This window comes from Papaver somniferum, chromosome 5, assembly GCF_003573695.1.
Source record: "Papaver somniferum cultivar HN1 chromosome 5, ASM357369v1, whole genome shotgun sequence".
NCBI lineage: Eukaryota > Viridiplantae > Streptophyta > Magnoliopsida > Ranunculales > Papaveraceae > Papaver > Papaver somniferum.
Genome location: NC_039362.1, coordinates 111390248 through 111411595, shown reverse-complemented (window position 1 = coordinate 111411595; position 21348 = coordinate 111390248).

Sequence of the window (21348 nt, the reverse complement as noted above, 5' to 3'; positions counted from 1 at the left end):
TTGGCCACAACTTCTTCATCCGAACTCGGAATGACCTCATTCTTTTGCATTATTTTTATCTTTCAATTATCTTCAAGTTGGTGATGAGAAATCTTTAATTTGAATGAGTTAAGATCGGTCTTTGGCCTTTCTCTTGATTTTGAGCGTTTTGCTCCTTTTCGTCGCTTTTCTTCCACTTCTCTTGGACTTTGGCACTTGGATACTTGGAATACTTCTCTTTCTAACTCTTTTCAGCACTTTGTAGCTCCTTTTTGGATGATTCACCTAATAAAGGCAAATAAGAGAAAACAAGAGTAATAATACAAATATATGCAAGAATAATAGCTAAAACAAGTATGGAATGAATACTAAAATCATATGAATTATGCACTTATCGGTAGCTATGGTACACATACCCGTACGCGTACCTAATCTGGTTATATTTCTCAAATCGGTAGTTTCATGAACTTAAACAATAAATCAATAAGGAATGCAATCTTTGCAAACCGTGGATATATTGTTCATGAATTGGTTCAAGTGAATCAAACCGATTTTGTTTCAATTGTGTCTATGTATAAATATCTAAGCAATTGAACAACTCTTGAACTAGTTCTTATGAGTCATTTGAACTAGTTATGAGAAAGATGAATACGGTTAATATGAAAGTGCTCATATGGCTGACCATTGGTTAACTATTTGTGAACCAACTAAGTGTACATGTTTAGGTACGGTTACTCAAACCTAAATGAATACATTTCATTTGTGTGTGACAAGCTAAGTTTCGATCTAACGGTTGAAATATATTAGCTTGGATAAATCAGGTTTTTCATCTAACGGTGAATATTGAATGCTTTGTTACCAAGGTAACTTGAATTGCAAACCCTGATTTGAAAACTATATAAGGGAGACGTCTAGCAACTGGAAAAACTAATCCCCACACCTCCTGTGTGATACTAGTTGGTTTGCTAGAGTCGATTCTCCTTTAACCGTAGGTTTCTTTTCGAGAACCTATCGGTTAACGACTTAAAGACTTCATTGGGATTGTGAAGCCAGACGAAACTACTTCTCTTGTAGTTGAGCGATCCGATCTTTCCATTTTCTATCATACCAGTTCAATTGTAAGATTGGCTTGAGATTATATCTCCGATATGGCAAGATAAAAAGAAATCACAAACATCTTCGTCTCATCGTTTGTGATTCCGCAATATCTAGTTTCGCTACCATACGATTTAGATTATTGTGAGGTGATTGAAAATTCTAGGTTGTTCTTCGGGAATATAAGTCCGGGTTATCAATTGGTTCCTGTTCACCTTGATTTTATCAAAAGACGGAACAAAAATTGTAGGTTTATCTGTGGGAGACAGATTTATCTATTATCGTAGACTTTTCTGTGTGATACAGATTTGTTTATTAAAGTCTTCGACTTTGGGTCGTAGCAACTCTTGGTTGTGGATGAGATCATCTAAGGGAATCAAGTGCGTAGTATCCTGCTGGGATCAGAGACGTAAGGAGCGCAAATGTACCTTGAATCAGTATGATATTGGTTAGGGTTCAACTACAGTCCAGGCCGAAGTTAGTTTGTAGTAGGATAGTGTCTGTAGCGGATTAATACAATGTGGTGTTCAATCTGGACTATGTCCCGTGGTTTTTCTGAATTTGCGGTTTCCTCGTTAACAAAATTTCTGGTGTCTGTGTTATTTCTATTCCGCATTATGTTTTGTTATATAATTGAAATATCACAGGTTGTGCGTTGTATCGATCAATTGTGAAATCCAACCTTTGGTTGTTGATTGGAAATTGATTGATCCTTGGATATTGGTCTTTGGCACCATCCAAGTTTATATCTCTCTTGTATTTGATAAAGACTCGCAGATTTCTATTTGCTTGAGTATAGATCAAATCGAGAGATAGAGATATTAACTCCTTGATATACTTTTTATTAAGATTGAGTCTGACTGTCTAGTTGATTCTCTTAAAAGTATATTAGAGTTAGTCCATACAGATTGTTAATTGAAATATTGGGTGTGGTTGTTAGACCCCCGCTTTTTCATAAAGCACATGTGCTATTTTTTTTGATAACTACTCACGGCAAGTCCCATTCTTACGACTTGACTTGTCACTTATGACCACGTGTTGCCTAGCTTGCGCGTGATTGGTCGAAATATTTTTCTACTTGTAGATTTTTCATACAAGGCTCACGACACATGTTAATTGCGGGAATAATCACGTATTCATTTATCCACTCTTCATGACCACTTCTCACATGTCATGATGGTGGTCCCACTCAGCAACTACCACGTTTCACATTACTAGTTGTGATATGACTTGCTCCATGTCATGTGGACCTTACCATACAGGTAGGCCTAGTTGTGCAAGTAGGCTTTAGCCTTATAGGCACGCCTTAGTCATGCAAATCACGACTAAGAGCCACTCTCTACCAAAAAATACTCGAGACATCAAACATGTCAGAATTGGGGGATGTTAATCAGGGTATTGGTCTGGCGGTTTACAACATGCGGTGTGCAACACATCCATTACGAGAAAGTGTCAAGAAAGGCAGACAGTTGACAAAAGTAGAGGAGTAATGGATGTAAAACCGTCTAGTCTTCCCTTCGCAATAGGTACATGGTTCTCATCACTTTCACACGATCTCCACCTCTTCACTACTCAACTACCTAAACTTCCTATGATATCGGAGTGTTCGACTATGACTTGATATAAATAGATTTTTAATCCATTCAATCAACAATCAACACAAGTATCCAGAAAAACATAGAGAACACACAGCTTATATTTTACAAGAAAGTTCCACATTCTGATACAAGTCATAAAGCAACCACACTTTATAGAGCATGTCTCTATGATCTCAATATCTTCTCTTCTTCCCTCCATAAGATCAACCCTTCTCCTTCATTTTGTGACCGAAGCAAGACTGGAACGGCCATTTCTTGGTTTATGCCAGAATTGTACAAATTGATATCTCTAATTGTACTCCTATGCAGTATATTTGTTTAGGGTCTAGACTCGTTTCTCATCAACCTACCCATTTTTACTCTTTTCTCTAGAATCAGTTTTTACCCTACTACAATATCAACCTCTACTCAATCAATATGTTTAATATACACAAGGTCCGTGAACCTAATTGTTAAGTAGAGCAAACTTGTTATCTATCTTTCAAGATATAAATTCTACAAGAAACAAGTCTCGTAATCGATTACAATTAAGCGGGCGTATCTACTTAGATTGAATGCGCACAAACCTGTGCAAATCCAATTATAAAGATAAAAAATATAATGCGGAAAAGGAAAAACACAAGACACCAAATATTCCTTTAACGAGGAAACTGCAAAAGCAGAAAAACTCTAGGACCTCGTCCAGATTGAACACCACATTGTATTAAGCCGCTATAGACACTAGCTTACTATCATACTTCGGACTGGATTGTAGTTGAGACCGAATCCACGCTCAAAGCGATTCAGTTACAGTCGCGCTCTTACGTCTCTTGAACCTCGCAAGGCTCTACACACTTGATTTCCTTAGATGACTTCCTTTACAGCCTAAGAGTTGCTTCAGCCGCACTGAAGATTTTTGATACCAATTTTCCTCTAACAAATAAGCCTATTTGATTTCCGTTTAGATCAAAGATCAAGGTGTGTAAATCTGTTTGCAATACAGAAAGCTAGCAAACCTACAAATCCGGAACTTACGACCTCCCGAAGAGTATCCTAGATTCTTAACCACCTCTCAAGAAAAATCTTCAAAAGATCAACTAAGATCAGTTTTCAGATATCTATCTTGAGGAATCACAAAGTCTGAGACGAAGAAAACTTTATGATTTCTATTTATCTTGCCTGAAAAAGATTACGAGAACCTCGATAACAGAAAAACAAGATCAGGATTCACGAACTATCAAGGTAAAGATAGTCGGACATGGTTTCACGAATCCCCAAAGGCGAAGTCTTTTAGTCGTAGACCTAATTGTGTTTCTCAGAAGACACCTTGGTCAATAGAGGACGACTCTAAAATAAACTAGTACTTAAAGTGTCGTGAAATTTTCCCAGTTGAAAGAGCATCTTTATTTATAGTTTTTCCAAGGTCCGGGTTAGCTTAGAATTCATGCTAAGATAACTTGAGAATCAAGCAAACTCTATTCTTGAAAAATACAATAGAAACACTTAGGTTCGGTTACTGAACCATGTATAGTGACCATTCGGTTTGGCAAGTTAGCCAACGACCTAAAAGCAATTTGATACTCATTCAAACACTTAAGATTTTAATCATGATGCACACACATGAGTGTTTAAGTAATCAATGAAGTCTTATAAGTGTATAAGAGAGTTCTAGTAATGTTAAACATATTATGAAAATAAGTCTTTGAGCATTTACTAAAATATAAACTGGGTCATTTGGTACAACGATTTTCCAACCGTAGGGCTTGTTCACGAGTCAGGGTGCTACGATTCATGAACCGGGTTCACCAACCCTACTAAACTACCGAAATCAGTTGACAATAGTTCGTGAACCAGGTTCGCCAACTGTTAGCCTATTATTCCAACTTTGGAAATTCAGTTCACCACAGTTCACCGACCGGGTTCGTGACCTATCCCTAACTGAACTTGCGGTTTGCGAACTGGTTCGCCAACCTTCTTGTATTTCTGAAACTCAGATATTTATGGTTTACCAACCTTCCATAAGTAGAAATATCAGTAAGTACAATATTTCTTTCTTATGATGTTTGAAACATTCCCAAGTGATAAAATCATTTGCATGGGAAATTTTCAATTGATCCACAAATTAATTCATAAAACTAATATTATTAACGACCATTAAAAACTTTATAAGTTCGTTGTTCATTTCAAATAACTTGTTGAATTATGTTGCCCATGTAGACCGTTTACACGTGTTCAATAAAGATGTGGAAACTTTATAATTATCGTCTTCATCTCTTCTACTATTGTCCCTACCCCCCTGTAGGTAACAAACATTGTAATGCGTTAATAAATAAATCGATTTTGTGTCCGTGCACCTAATTCGTAGTATTTATGTTACTTTAATAGTTTTGACACAATTTTTTCTATTAACACGATTCGGCCATCAACAAGTATGTTCAGTGCGAACAACTGCCTAAGAAAATAAAAACTGTCAGACCCGACATTTGTCCCCTCATACCAAACATCATAGTTTCGGCCTTGTTTTAATTAATGGACCGGGCATAATTTTGTTTCTTCTGTTGTTAGTCGTATTCTTCATCTTCTCTTTGTGTTCTTTTTAGAAAATAACATGATCAAACTTATTTTTGTGACTCACCCAATATTGTTGTTTTGTTTCATAATAGATGATAGTCGGAACTTATTGAGCTACTAATAATGTTTTATACGAAGTAACTTCACTGTAATATCATCTTACCAATGTTGGTTTGAGAGCTCTAAAACTTGGAGAAAATTTGGGTGATTTCAATCAAACAAGAATGGACGAAATTTGGTCTTCAAATCATATTTGTTACTGTAGCGCAGATGGTTAGCGTAACGTGAATGGTAGTGAAGGATAAAATTTGAAATAAAAGATATACGGTTAAGGGATACATCCTAGGATTACATCAACATCCCCTTTTTGTCGCCTAGCGAAATTATGCTACACCAATTTTTATGGCGCAAACCATTTGTCCCAAAAAATTAGGAGTTAGCAAAAACATCCAAATCTGTGGATTTTACCCAATCTGATCCGCATAACTATGACTGGACACCCAATTCGTTTCTTGGTGGATTGGATGCGGGTGAATTTTCGGAACCAATGATTTTCACGGGTTGGACGCGGGTGGAACATCACCCATCCGTTGAACATCTGACCCTGAGGATAATGTTAATATTATACATATATGGAGGTAAAAAATTGGTAAATAACATATATAGTTTCCTATTGAGATACATTGAAGTTCCTCAAAGATATTCCAAAAGTATCGATTTTGGATTGACCGGAGGCCCTCATGTCAATAAAAATTATAATTTTGGTTGTCGAAAAGACATTATGGCACTCAAGTTATGTTAAAGTAATCTAAGTTTGAAAATCAAGTTATGTTACTCATCTTTGACATTTACTTGTTTTCGTTGATACCTTTTTTGAATCCGCAAATTCATCCGCTCATCCGCGGGTGTTAAATCCGACATGCTATGATTTGGACGTGGGTGAAAATCTTAAATCCGCATTTAAACGGATCAGACATGGATGATACCAAATCCACATCCATCAAACCGTTGCTCACCCCTACCAAAAAAAAAAAGACAAAAAAATAAATTGTTTTTTGGGAACCACCTTATTTTGGTGGGGACCATTATATGATAATAATGTCTATCCTACAGTTATAAGGGGTGTCCTAAAAAGTGGAAATGACTAACCACCCTTAACCTAATTTAATTTATAACGAACATAATAACCACAAATATATATATATATATATATATATATATATATAACAAAATCATTAACAAAAAAAAATCATTATTATAACAAACCCGTTAAATTTATTTTTTCACAAACCCATTATTTTTCGAGGGATCATCTTTTTCTTTTCTTCCCCCTTCTTTGTCGTCGTCGATTCAAAGAAATTTCCACAACCCATTACTTTTGATTCATTTTTGGTTGAAAAAATGAGTAGTAATCATCAAAATGAGTTGAAAATGAAAGTTGCAGAGAGAAGTTCGACTAGGAATTATGTGAAAAACTTTGTCGAATTAGCCGAACTCAGCTTTAATGAAGTTTTTTCTTTCAGAGAAAAGTTCGGTTACGGCGCAATTTTTTTTTCCTAGCCGAGCTTTTGGTTCGGTTACGTCGCAATTTATTTCTTCTAGCCGAACTTTTTTTTGGAAACCTATATATTGAGTTCGGTTACATCGCAATTTTTTTTCCTAACGTCGCAATTTTTTTCTCCTAATCGAACTTTTCTCTGAAATAAAAAACTCCATTAAAGCTGAGTTCGGCTACCCGCGTCTTCAGATTTCGTAGCCGAACTCTACTGTCATAGCCGAAATCAGCTTATAAAATTTTCATTTTTTCGAAAGTTTTGGCCAATTCAAGCAACATTAACTAAATTTGAAGCATGCCTAAGTACCCAAACCCCTCATTTCAAAATCAACCATCTTAAGAAAAAAAAAACAAAACCCTCTTCTTCCTCTAAAAAATTAGTCGTCTAAAAACACCATCTAATTAATCTAACCTCACTAATCACTAATTAATTTAACTTAATTATTTAACTAATCATTACACTAACTAGTTTAACTAAGAATGGTAACTTTGATATTAACATAAATGCTTAGATAATGGGTGACATAAGATTGCTTCTTAATAACCACCCAAAATTGAAAGCATGGCCCCCCATGGAAAATGGGTGGTGCCCAAAAAACGGTTCAAAAAAAAGTAGGAATTACCAATAGGTACTATTATAGTGGTCTTAGCTAGTGGCAGGTCCACCCATTAGGAGTCCAATAACCGGAGGTCCATAATTAAAAGAAAACATAAAAATGGACCCATTTTTTTTTATTTCAGGTCCAATACACGTGCGAGATCAGGTATACGTAATTTGAAAATACCACAAATAACCTTCCCTACTTAACAGGTTATAAGCACGAGAAATATTATTTACATTTCAGATCCATTTTATTTTTCTCTTTCCTCTCACCGGTGCTGCAGATTCAGATGGAGATTTTTCTTCATTCTTTCTCGTTTCTACCGAATCAGATGAAGATTTTTTTTATTGCAATGTTTATTTTAGGGTTTTGGCGATCTAATCATTGTTGTGTTTGATTATGTTTTCGATCTGCATGTTTGATTTGTTGATTATATATTAGATCTAGATGAATAATCACATTTTTTGTTCATTTCGTTACTAGATTTGATTATACCACTTCCATTTTGTTGGTTTTAGATGTGCTTCAGTTCGTTTTTGTATATGAAGCAACAATACATATATCCTGTACTGACAGAAACCTGGTTTATTGTTGAGAAGAAGAAGAAGAAGAAGAAGATGCATCGTTATGATTTACGACGAGAAGATTATTTGTGTTTCCAGGTATGTTTTATAATCATCTTCTTTGATTATTTTGTTTGTTTTCTTCTTTTGATTTGTTTTTCAGTTGTATTATGAAGATCAAATCGATTTTCATGACGCTTTTATGTTTTTAGGTTTGTTACAGTTTGGTTTTGTGTATGAATTGACAGTACGTATATGGCGTACTGATATAAAATACTTTTGATTATGTTTTAATCAGAGTTTGACCACTGTTTTTGGGTTCGATCCATGAGTATGTATGTGTAATACTGAAATATGTGCTTTGATTCGGTTATATTCATCGTTTCATCAATTCTTCTTTACATGAAGTTGATTTTTAGTTCATGATTACGCAGTACGTATATGGCGTACTGATAGAAACTTCTTTTGATTCTGTTTTATTCATAGTTTTGGGTTCCATCCATGAGTACGTATGTGTAATACTGAAATACGTTCTTTGATTTTTAGTTATAAATCAGAGGTATATATATGGAGTACTAAAAAGAACTGTTTTAATTCTGTTATATTCATAGTTTTATGGAATATTGAATTAAAACACTTTTTGATTCTGTTATATTCATAGATTCATCGGTCTTTTTTATCTTGGAGTTAATTTAGATAATGAATCACCAATTCATATATGGATTACCTAAAGGTAACATGATTTTTTGTTTTGTTTTTGCAGGTTCGTTGTTGTTAGTCGCAGCGGATTGTAATTAAATTGATAATTTTTTCAGGTTAGTTTCATGTAAAAAAGAGCAGTATTATTTTGATGTGTTCAATGTTTTGTATGTACGAAAGCAGTATTACTTTGATGTGTTCAATGTTTTGTATGTACGGTTCGTAATTGCTTGTTAATACATTAGATTATCTAGAATTGTAATTAGCTGAATCAGTGCGCATATTGCATGTACTACTCATTTTTATCTGTTGTTTATCATGGTTGTGTCAATATTGTTACGTTTTGGTCGCATTTACAGGTTCAAGATGTCTAGTTCTAGGGTTGTCAATGGGTCCGGGTCCTCCCGGGTATCACTGTACCTGGACCCGACTTTTATCCTAACGGTTCCGGGTCCGGTTCCTAAATTAGTGAACCCAGTTACGGACCCGTTTAAAATCCCGGGTAACCATCGGTTCCGGGTATCCGTTGGATATTAAGAAAAAACACATAAAAGTTTAAAAACTTGTTATATTTATCTTTTTGGATTGAATCAAACTTATTTTTATAAAAATTTGTTATTAATTCTTTATTAATGTACTAAATAAAGATTAAATGTAAGAAAAAAATGAAAAATGAAAAAAAAAAAATCAAAGCCAAACTAGCAAAATACTTGTAATTTTGCTAAAAAGAGGGACAAAAGAATGAATAATGGGGTACCCTTTGGGTATTACCCGTTCAGACCCGTTAAGATTCGTGTTCAATCGGGTAATTACCCGTTGGGTCCTCACTTGTTAATGGGTCCAATTTTAGGACCCGGAACCAGACCCTATTCGCCCGGGTCCGTTTCCGTTTCCGGGTAATGGGTACCCATTGACACCCTATCTAGTTCTAATCCAAACACTAGGAACTTTTTTGAGTGTACCTATGTTCTGCAAATTAACTAGTTTTATTTTCAGTATATCATTTATTTACTGCAAATTCATAGTGTCTAACACATAGACTCATATATGTAAGCATAAGAATGGTTTTTTAATGAGTATGGAAGTTATGTACTGAAAATTCTGATCCTTTTTTCCATTTTCAATTTGTGTAGCTTTTTAGTTTCTGAGAGTATATCATATATGTACTCTTATATTTTGCAGGTTTTTTATCCTCTAGCATATGCTTAGTTCCTGAAGAAGATGTTGCATTAGTTCCTGGAAAAGATGTTGCTGCTTGGTCCTCTTCAAATAAGGATTAGCTCATGATGTTGATTTATTATGATAACACATTTTATGTTTGGATAAATACACGTTTATAACATGTGAATGGTGAAAATGCAGGGGGTCTAACAACCACACCCAACAATTCGTTTGGCAATATGAGAGGATTTACTCGAATACACTTTCTAGAGAATCAACTAGACAATCACAATCAATCTAGAATAAATTATATCAAAGAGTTTAATATCTCTAACTCTTAATTTAATCCGCAATCAGCAAATAGAAATATGTGAGCCCGATTGAATATAAGAGGAAGTACTTGAATGGTACCAAAGACCAATGTTCAAGTGTCAATCAATGTAAATCAACAACCCAAGGTTGGATATTCTAATTGATTGATCTTAACGCACAACCTGTGATATTTCAATTATATAACAAAATATAATGCAGAAAAGAAATAACACATACACCAGAATTTTGTTAACGAGGAAACCGAAAATGCAGAAAACCCCCGGGACCTAGTCCAGATTGAACACCACACTGTATTAAGCCGCTACAGACACTAGCCTACCACCAATTAACTTCGGACTGGACTGTAGTTGAACCCTAATCAATCTCACACTGATTCAAGGTACAATTTCTTTCCTTACGTCTTTGATCCCAGCATGACACTACGCACTTGATTCCCTTAGATGATCTCACCCACAACTAAGAGTTGCTACGACCCAAAGTCGAAGACTTGATAAACAAATCTGTCTCACACAGAAAAGTCTATAGAATTGAATAAATCTGTCTCCCACAGAAATACCCAAGAGTTTTTGTTCCGTCTTTTGATAAATCAAGGTGAACAAGAACCAATTGATAAACCAGACTTATATTCCAGAAGAACAGCCTAGTATTATCAATAACCTCACAATAAACTTAATCGACTAGCGAAACAAGTTATTGTGGAATCACAAACGATGAGACGAAGGATTTTGTGATTACTTTTCTATCTTGCCTATCGGAGATATAAATCTCAAGCCAATTTTGCAATTGCACTCAATCACGATAGCAACAACAAGATCAGATCATGCAACTACAAAGATAATAGTTGGGTCTGGCTTCACAATCCCAATGAAGTCTTCAAGTCGTTAACCTACAGGGTCTCGAGAAGAAACCTAAGTTTAAAAGAGAATCGACTCAAGTTATGCAACTAGTAGCACACAGGAGGTGTGGGGATTAGATTTCCCATTTGCTAGAGTTATCCTTTATATAGTTTTCAAATCAGGGTTTGCAATCCAAGTTACCTTGGTAACAAAGCATTCAATATTCATTGTTAGATGAAAAACCTGATTTAACCAAGATAATATCTTTCAACCGTTAGATCGAACTTAGCTTGTTACACACAAATGAAATGTACCCTCATTTAGGTTTATGTAACCGTACATAAACGTGTACACCATGTTGGTTCACAAATAGTTAACCGAGGTTAGCCATATGATTACTCTCATATCAACCTTATTCATCTTAACCATAACCAGTTCAAATGACTCAAATGAAACTAGTTAAAGAGTTGTTCAATTTTTATATTCTCATGGATTTATACAAGAACACAATTGAAGCAAAATCGGTTTGATTCACTCGAATCAATCATGAACATTATAGCCACGGTTTGCAAAGATTGCATTCCTTATGATTTAAATGTTTAAGTTCATGAACAGACCGATTTGATAAAATAACCAACTTAAGTATGTGTACGGTTATGCGTACTTAAGCAACCGGATTTGAGTTTGTTAAGTTTCCAAACTCATCATAAATTTTCGGTTTGAAAACTTCCGGCAATATGCGTACGGGTACACATACTTAAGGTGACTAGTTTAGGAGTTTGTAATTCCAAAACTCAGCAGATATTTTCGGTTCGAAAACTTCCTCTAGTATGCGTACGGGTACGCATACTTAAGGTGACTAGTTTAGGAGTTTGTAATTCCTTAACACAACTGATATTTTCGATCCGAAAACTTCTACCAGTATGCGTATGGGTACGCATACTTATCTTGTCTCCTTCGCCAATTTGGTATACACACATATGCATACACTTGGTTCCCGGTTTATGGATTTATACACTAATGTGCGAACACACTATATATGCTTATATCCAAAGATGGTTACATTATCAACTCTTTATTTCAATCATTGAAACATTCTTCTATAATGATAATAGCCGTTTCACACACTATTAGCATCAAAGCAATTTCCAAGATATTGAAATAATCATTATCGAAACATTCCAAGTCTTACACCAAATGATTGTATCACACAAACCATGTAAGATGTTACTCGGCTATTTTCTCATGATATAAGATGAACTTGGTCGAAGCGAAATCTTACCAACACATATTTCGAGAAGTATGTAAGCGAGATATACTCAGCTCGAAATCTCAAATGTGTATAAAGAAAATTATATCGTAACACGACTTATGTCTCAATATAGGAGATAGAGTAGAAATAGATTTTCCAAGTGATAGATGAGTTTAAGTCTCCACATACCTTTTGTCGATGAAGTTCCACAAGCTCTCCTTATTAGTTCTTCGTCTTCAAGTGATAAGCGTCGTGAAGTCTAAGCTCAACTACACAAACTATGTCCTAGTCCGAGACATCTATAAATAGGCTAGAAATCAAGACTTATAGTTTTGATCACTAACATTGACAAACATGCTTGAGATAGCAACGCATGCGAGTTCGACCGAGCAGTGCTCTAACAATCTCCCCCTTTGTCAATTTTAATGACAACTAACAATGGATTACAAAATAAATAAAAATTATAGCTTCTCATCCAAATGCTTGATCTCCTTGGCATCTTCAATGCGACTCGAAATCTTCGTCACTTCCAAGTACTCCATGATCCTACAGGTTGTAAGTTCAACATCATAGTTGTTGAAGATCCGTAGTGATAACAATGAGAAAACAAATGCTCTCATTGTTATACAATGTCATAGTATTATTACACATCATCAAAGTTCAATTGTATCACACCTTTGACAACAATACTATGGTGATATGTATCACTCCCCCTTAGTCAATACTTCATCTCGCCATGAAAAACCACTCCCCCTTACATAATGATCTGCAAACCATATGTATTTGTAGTGTCACACTACACATTAATTCTTCCCCTTTTTGTCAATATAAATTGGTAAAGGTACGAAAACTAGTGGGATCCTCATGAAATTTTCATAGAGATACTTCATGACCAAAAGAGAATGTCATATCAACTAATTTAGATGCCATCATAAAGCCGAAGCTAAATGCATTCATCAATGAGTTTATAAAGATACAAGATAACCCCTATAATATTCCACAGCCGCACTCCCCACAAAGATTTGGCAACTAAGCACAAGTTCAAAAAGAACTTTCCCCCATAAAATGTCATTCCCGAAAGAACAACAAAGGCGACCTTACTTTCACAAGAAAAGAAGGATTTCTTTGGACATAACCAAATCACATGTAAAACATGAATTTCAGTCCAAAGTATTCAATTGAATTATTCACAAAAGAATTCATGATTAATCCAATCGAAGTGCACAATTAAATTAATCACAAGACAACCCATGATTAATTCAATCGGAGTTTCACAACTAAATTAACCACAAGAAAGTGATCAATTTAATTGGACATGCTCGAACATAAGAAAACTTACGGAGCAACAACTAAACTGACCACAAGAGAATGATCAATTCAATTGGTCATGCTCAAACATAAGAAAACTTATGGAGCAACACAATATATGCGCAAAAATGTGGATCGGAAATCGACCAATATTGCGGAATAGACAAGGATTCATTCTATTTTCCATCACTATTTGCACAATGACATACAATAGACTTAATCCTTGTAAACAAAAGTTTTATCCTTTCTTCCATCAAAACAATGACATAAAAGGCTTTAACTTTTGGAATGTCAAAAGTTCATTCTATCTTATATCAATACTTTCATACCGACATAATAGAGATAACTTTTGAACAAGTATGGGACAGTCACAGGTTCACGGACGTAAAAAACATATCCCATAAAAATTTGCAATATATAAAATCATAAAGATAAAGATTGCAAAGATCATCTTCCAAAAACTTAGAATTTAAATAAATAAATCTAAAAACATTGAAGATGAAAATCGTTGGACATAGCTCTGTGTACTCACAATAACGGCTATTCCAAACCCTAGTTATTCTTCTAAAAACATAAAAAAGAAGATTTACTAGACATTGAGACCTCTGAAAAATTCTTTATCGTCCCCGAACTCCTTGTCGTCAACAACCATGGGAACATAAGGTTCATGGAGAAAGGAGTCAATTCCAACAAACCTTCTAGGATGATGATTTCGAACCAGGGCCTTCTGAATTTCGAGAGTTCTCATAACAAAAGCCTTTATTTGCTGAATCTCCTTCCTTGCTTCCTTCAACTCTTCAAGAACATCAGAAAGCTTCTGAGAATTTGAAGGAACAACTCCTGGCTTCCTCACATTCCTTCTTTTTCTTTTCAAAGTTGGAGGTAACAAAGATTTTTCTTTTTCCTTCATGATTGATGGCTTAACAATCATATTAACATCTTTTCCATCAGAACACATGATGCTTGGAGCCTCCATATGTGTATGGGTTAGTGAGAGAAAATCACAATTTAAACTCAACATGCAGTCTTAAGATGAAAAGAGTTTCAGAGAAGGAAAAAGGATGTAGGGTCACGGAACCTTAAAGCATAGGTTCACGCACGCACAATTCACAACCCTAGAGAGAGTATAATTGTCGAGAGTAACTCTCTTTTATTGAATACACAGGGAAGTCTCTTCCAATATCAATTGAAAAAGAACGAATTACAAATTTGCAAACCAATGCAAAAAAAAAACTAATAAGAAAAACTATTTTTCTTTTCTTAAAGCCTGAGGTGTGCACAATCTTGTCTCTTTTTGATCAGGCACATGAGACAAGATGCACTAAAACAACACAATCAAGTTGTGTTGCAGTGAATAACAATTTGTCCACCATCTCATTTTTGAAAGGAATTCATAGAACCTTGTCTATCAAATTGTTTAGACCATACTCTTTTCTCTAATGGTCTTGACCTATCTTTGGAAACCAACTTCTTTGAAGTGGATAAAGTCTTACATACCTCAGCAGTTTTTTGAACAAGTTTGAGCTTGTTTGCTAGGCGATTTGCTCTACTTTGAAGTCTCTTGACATGTCTCATATTGTGTTTGTACTTGAAACACTTTGAAAGTTCATGATCTTTGAGTGAACAATAAGAACATGTCACTGGATAAGATGATTCAGACGCCCGCGATGTGCAAGCTGTTAGATACAAAGTGGAACCTGAAAAATCAAACATAGAGTTTCCAACAGAAAGGTTAATTTCTTCTTCCAGATTGTTTGAGTCTTCTTCTGGAAGGATATCAAGATTGATATATGTATTGCTACGATTATCAAAACCAATATCTTCACAAAGAAGTGCAACACTTGATTTTTCGTCTTCGTTGGAATCATAGTGATCAGACATTTCATCAAGGGTTGCAGCAAGTCCTTTGTTTCCAGCGTGTTTTCTATGGTTCGGACACTCATTCGCAAAATGACCAAAAACTTTACACTTAAAGCACTGTGGCATATCCTCGTCATCAGCCTCGTCAGCATCCCTGTTTTTAGGAGGAATGCGATTGTGAGGTTTAACTGACGACCTAGGTTTGTCTCTGGAGAACAATTTACTTCTCTTCAATAGAAGATCTCTAAACTTTCTTGTGATCATAGAGACTGATTTGTCAAGATCTTCATTTGATGAATCAGTCTCGGAAAAATCATCCTCAGAGACATAAACACTTTTACTTTTGTCAAGTAATTTAGTGTTCCTTTATGCTTTAAAGGCAACATCCTTTCCAATTTTGGATGTATGCTCATGATCAAAAATCTTTAGCTTCCCAACCAACGTATTTCTGGAGAGAGCATCAAGGTTATTTCCTTCAACGATGGCATGCTTCTTAGAATCGTATCTAGATGGAAGTGATCTGAGAATTTTCATCACAATGTCCTTTTCAGGAATAGTCTTACCCAATGCAAAAGATGCATTAACAATTTCAGACACTTTGTGATTAAACTCATCAAATGAATTTTCATCTTCCATACGAAGGTTTTCCCAATCAGAATTAAGGTTTTGAAGCCTAGCTTCCTTTTCACTGGTATTTTCTTCGAATACGGTTTCTAAGATATCCCAAGCATCTTTAGACCGAGTACACGTAGTCACATGGTGCTGAAGATCCGGGGTAATGGCATGTATGATGACATTCAAACCGTCGGAGTTTTGCTTTGTAGAAAGTATTACAGCAGCGTCATGCACCAATATCCTTAGGAACGGTCGCATTCCCTACTGCCACAACGGGAGCATCATAGCCATAAAATACATAAACCGATGATTGAAATCACGCGCTTGAAGAAAGGCACGCATAGCAATTTTCCACCACAAGTAATTTGAGTCATCGAAGACTAGTGGTACGTTTATAGAGATATCACCTCTGTCCATATCAGATCGCTACAAACACAGACTTGTAAGGTCTTTAATGTGTTTGCCTGCTCTGATACCAATTGAAAATGCAGGGGTCTAACAACCACAACCAACAATTCGTTTGGAAATCTGATAGGACTTACTCCAATACACTTTCTAGAGAATCAACTAGACAGTCAGACCAAATCTAGAATAAAGTATATCAAAGAGTTTAATATCTCTAACTCTTAATTCAATCCGCAATCAGTAAATAGAAATCTGCGAGCCCGATTAAATATAAGAGGAAGTACTTGAATGGTACCAAAGACCAATGTTCAAGTGTCAATCAATGTAAATCAACAACCCAAGGTTGGATATTCTAATTGATTGATCTTAACGCACAACCTGTGATATTTCAATTATATAACAAAATATAATGCAGAAAAGAAATAACACAGACACCAGAATTTTGTTAACGAGGAAATCGCAAATGCAGAAAACCCCCGGGACCTAGTCCAGATTGAACACCACACTGTATTAAGCCGCTACAGACACTAGCCTACCACCAATTAACTTCGGACTGGACTGTAATTGAACCCTAATCAATCTCACACTGATTCAAGGTACAGTTTCTTTCCTTACGTCTCTGATCCCAGCATGACACTACGCACTTGATTCCCTTAGATGATCTCATCCACAACTAAGAGTTGCTACGACCCAAAGTCGAAGACTTGATAAACAAATCTGTCTCACACAGAAAAGTCTATAGGATTGAATAAATCTGTCTCCCACAGAAATACCCAAGAGTTTTTGTTCCGTCTTTTGATAAATCAAGGTGAACATGAACCAATTGATAAACCAGACTTATATTCCAGAAGAACAGCCTAGTATTATCAATAACCTCACAATAAACTTAATCGACTAGCGAAACAAGTTATTGTGGAATCACAATCGATGAGACGAAGGATTTTGTGATTACTTTTCTATCTTGCCTATCGGAGATATAAATCTCAAGCCAATTTTACAATTGCACTCAACCACGATAGAAACAACAAGATCAGATCATGCAACTACAAAGGGAATAGTTGGGTCTGGCTTCACAATCCCAATGAAGTTTTCAAGTCGTTAACCTACAGGGTCTCGAGAAGAAACCTAAGGTTAAAGGAGAATCGACTTTAGTTATGTAACTAGTAGCACACACCGTTAGATGAAAAACTTGATTCAACCAGCTAATATCTTTCAACCGTTAGATTGAACTTAGCTTGTTACACACAAATGAAATGTACCCTCATTTAGGTTTATGTAACCGTACCTAAACGTGTACACCATGTTGGTTCATAAATAGTTAACCGAGGTTAGCCATATGATTACTCTCATATCAACCTTATTCATCTCAACCATAACCAGTTTAAATGACTCAAATGAAACTAGTTAAAGAGTTGTTCAATTGCTATATTCTCATGGATTTATACAAGAACACAATTGAAGCAAAATCGATATGATTCACTCGAATCAATCATGGACATTATAGCCACGGATTGCAAAGATTGCATTCCTTATGATTTAAATGTTTAAGTTCATGAATACACCGATTTGATAAAATAACCAGCTTAAGTATGCGTACGGGTATGCGTACTTAAGCAACCGGATTTGAGTTTGTTAAGTTTCCAAACTCAGCAGAACTTTCGGTTTGAAAACTTCCGCCAGTATGCGTACGGGTACGCATACTTAAGGTGACTAATTTATGAGTTTGTAATTCCCAAACTCAGCAGATATTTTCGGTTCGAAAACTTCCTCCAGTATGCGTACGGGTACGCATACTTAAGGTGATTAGTTTATGAGTTTGTAATTCCTAAACACAATAGATATTTTCGGTCGAAAACTTCTACCAGCATGCGTATGGGTACACATACTTATCTTGTCTCCTTCACCAATTTGGTATACACACATATGCATACACTTGGTTCCCGGTTTATGGATATATACACTAATGTGCGAACACACTATATATGCTTATATCCAAAGATGGTTACATTATCAACTCTTTATTTCAATCATTCAGACATTCTTCTATAATGATAATAGCCGTTTTCACACACTATTAACATCAAAGCAATTTCCGAGATATTAAAATAATAATTATCGAAACATTCCAAGTCTTACACCAAATGATTGTATCACACAAACCATGTAATATGTTACTCGGAAATTTTCTCATGATATAAGATGAACTTGGTCGAAACGAAAGCTTACCAACACATATTTCGAGAAATATGTAAGCGAGATATACTCAGCTCGAAATCTCAAATGTGTATAGAGAAACTATATCGTAACACGACTTATGTCTCAATATAGGAGATATAGTAGAAATAGACTTTCCAAGTGATAGATGAGTTTAAGTCTCCACATACCTTTTGTCGATGAAGTTCCAAAAGCTCTCCTTAGTAGTTCTTCGTCTTCAAGTGATAAGCGCCGTGAATTCTAAGCTCAACTACACAAACTATGTCCTAGTCTGAGACATCTATAAATAGGTTAGAAATCAAGACTTATAATTTTGATCACTAACATTGATAAACATGCTTGAGATAGCAACGCATACGAGTTCGATCGAGCAGTGCTCTAACACATGGTAATACTAAATCTCATGAGGATCTACATACTACAAGTCTTATTAATGCATGCATATAATTTCATATTTTTAGCTTGACTATATTGAACCAGTGATAAGTGGTTTAGTTTATATATGGGCGGGCTAGGGAGTAAAAAGTTGATCGACCATTATTGTAGGTTTTATCTTGGTTGCATCATGACTTGTTGAGATAGAGAAACCCAAGATGCATCTGACTTCTAGTGGTCTCTAATACCACCAAAGTATGTATCCATGGTCTCCATGTCTAGTGTTTATTTGTTTCTAGTATCGAAGTATGTCTACATGGTCTCCATGTATGTTATGAAGTTGTAAGCAGTTCAGCGGATATATACTCAAATATGTAATTAGTGTAGCGGATATGTACTCAAATTTGTAAGTAGTGCAACATATATGTACTCGAATTTGTAAGCAGTGCAGCCTATAAGTACTCTAAAATTTTGAGTGCAGGTTTTATACACCAATGAATTTGAGTGCAGATTTTATGAACTTTCTTTTTTTGTATTTTTATGAACTTAGATTATAACAAAAAGATCTTTTACCCCAACAATTGCAGGTACACTAGCAATCAAATATATACATAAAAAGGTCCAATATTATAACAAAAAAAATAAAATAAAAAATAAAAGACAAACAAATTAAGAGAAAAAAAATTAAACATAAAACTAGATCTTCCACTCCAATGCCACCAACACCAAGACCACCACCACCACTACTAAACTATGTCTCCAGGCACCACTACCTGTTGGATCATATTATAAAAGTTAGTTTCATGTTAAAATGAGTAATTAAGCAAAAGAAACCATCATATATGCACTGGCGGATCATACTAAAAGTTTTAAGTACAACATATATATGTACTACTGATGTACACTGTTAAAAGCAAAAGAAACTATCATATATGCACCCACAGGTCCTATTATTCCAAATAAACTAAATTTTTCAGTACAACATATACGTATTGTTGATTTCTACTTTCAAAAGCAAAATAAACCATCATATATGTTACTTATGATAGTTATTCAAGCACTTTCGTCAATATTAGACAATGTACTGTGTATCTATGTTACATAAAACTAAAAAACAAACTCCATGTCACTTATGATGGTTATTCGAGCATCTTTCATCAGTTTTTCAGTGACGTACTAGTGAATTTATCTCATAGAACACAAAATACAAATTGCATGTCACTTATGATGGTTATTCAAGAACTTTCATCAGTATTGGACATATGCACCGGTGGATCTATGTTACAGAAAACAAAAATCTCAAACCCCATGTCACTTATGATGGTTATTCAAGCATTTTTTATTAGTTTTCCAGTTATGTACTGGTGAATCTGTCTTCTAGAACGCAAAATACCAACTGCGTGTTACCTATGATGGTTATTCAAGAACTTTCATCAGTATGGGACATATGTACTAGTGGTTCTATGTTGCAGAAAAAAAAAACACAAACCATATGTCACTTTTGATGGGTATTCAAGCATTTTTCATCAATTTTACCTGTTATGTACCGGTGAATCTGTCACCTAGAATACAAAATACAAACTGCATGTTACATATGATGGTTATTCAAGAACTTTCATCAGTTTTTGAGTTATGTACTGATGAATCTATCTCCTAAAACACTGTTGCGCTGCTGATTTGAATAGTAAAAGATAAAAAAAAAAAACTATCGATGTATCATATTGGTTAAAATAAAAAGGGTTTTTTCATTACATCATATATGTACTACTGATTCATACCTTTTTCTGCTACCTTTTCAGCAAATATATATGTAGACTTCTTCTCAAACTTCACAAATCAGAACGTCTAGGTCTTCTGCTATGTTTTTTTTTTAATCATATATGTAGATAAAGTAGGTTTTGATGAATTTTCGGATGATTTTCTTTTACTGTAGGTCTATGTTTTGATGGTTTAGTATGATCTCGGTAGGTAATATCATCATCATCTAATGGCGGTCTGGTTTTTTTTTTGTTGATGTCGGAAGAACATAGAAGAAAAATGAAAAACGAAGAGATAAGAAGAACGACGAGATTAGGTTTCTTTATGGGAGAGAGAAGAATATCGAATGATATTAGAGGTGTGCAGGCACACACGTTTCGCAACAGGGAGTTTCTGGTCATTTCCATGTTTTAGGTAAATATGGACTTATAGGTAACTAATTAATCCGGCTGGACCCTATTATAAATAACTTTATGGACTTAGGACCAACCAAGAAATTTTCCAAAAATCATCCGTCAATCAGTCAATGTACTTCGTTTAAAGGCCCAATAGCAGACCAAGCTCACCCAGTCAATGTTTGTTCCGCTGAA